Raw genomic sequence first — 1,341 nt, 5'->3', positions numbered from 1 at the left:
CTTTCCTTTTCTTTAGAAGTACTTCTTTCCTAACTTCAGAATAAAAATCCATAAATGCAAAAATATTTTTTTTTTTTAGAAGTTTTTCTATCGAAATTCCAAAATAAAAAACAATAAAAGTCGAAATTAAAAAAAAAGGAAAAAAAAATCTTTCTTCTTTAGAAGTCTTCCTCTGCAAGAATGCTGAAGAAAAATCAAAACCCACAAATATTCTCTTTCTTCTTTATAAGTCTTTCTTTTGAAAAAAAAAAGTGAAAAAGAAAAGAAAATTCGAAATCCAGAAAAATATAAATTTAGTTTATTTCCTTTATTCCTAATCTTCCCGAACTACGCAAGATCTGATTCATGTTCCCACATGATACGTAGGCAACTCACATCAGGTTCGATCACCATTAAAAAGAAGTGAAAAAAAATGCAGAAATAAAAAATATTGATAGTAATAAGGACCGACTGAGTCCATTCTAACATGTTTTGTTTTGAATTGTGAAGAAAGTTGAGGTGGTCGGTTTGTGGTAAGATGGAAACACAAGATCCAAGGAAAATGATAACTGACATCGAAGTTGTTACAAGTGCTCAAGAGACTCAGGGTTAGAGGGTTCAACAAGAGTCTACTATGCCGGAGAAAAATAGAATACTGAAACAGCAAATGACCGAAGTGTGTCAAGCATGGGCCAGTGGTCAAGGACAACCTCGTCATGAGTAACAATTTGCGACACAACAAGAGTAGTACCACTCTCCTGAGTACCACTCGTACTCGTTTGATCTTCCTGCAAAGATTGAAGATCCTGCCCGAAAGATGGTACAGGAAGAAATGACCCAAAGAGTGAAAAGCTTAGAACAATGGTTGAAAAACAGGCAAGGGTTAGCAGGTCAAAAGAGTGTTGCCTTCAAAGATCTATGTATGTTCCCCGATGTCCACTTGCCGCCTGGTTTCAAGACTCCCAAATTTGAAAAGTACGATGGACATGGAGATCTCATAGCCCACCTGAAAAGGTATTGCAATCAACTGAGAGGTGCGAGAAGAAATGAAGAATTGTTGATGGCTTATTTTGTGGAAAGCCTTACGGGAGTAGCCTCCGAATGGTTTATGGATCAAGACACGTCTCGCTGGTATGTCTGGGATGACATGGCACAGGCCTTTGTCAAACAATTCCAATACAGCCTCGACATTGCCCCAGACCGCATTTCCTTTTCAAACCTGAAGAAGAAACCAAGTGAAAGTTTCAGGGAATATGCCATTAAATGAAGAGAGCAAACAGCTCGAGTTAAACCACCCATGGATGACCACGAGCTAATAATTGTCTTTGTCGCACCTCCTTTTTACCGCGCCCGGGGGGCGCG

The sequence above is a fragment of the Nicotiana sylvestris genome, chromosome 10 (assembly GCF_000393655.2).
Source record: "Nicotiana sylvestris chromosome 10, ASM39365v2, whole genome shotgun sequence".
NCBI lineage: Eukaryota > Viridiplantae > Streptophyta > Magnoliopsida > Solanales > Solanaceae > Nicotiana > Nicotiana sylvestris.
The sequence above is the reverse complement of the archived record's forward strand: the minus strand, read 5'-3'. Positions refer to the sequence as shown.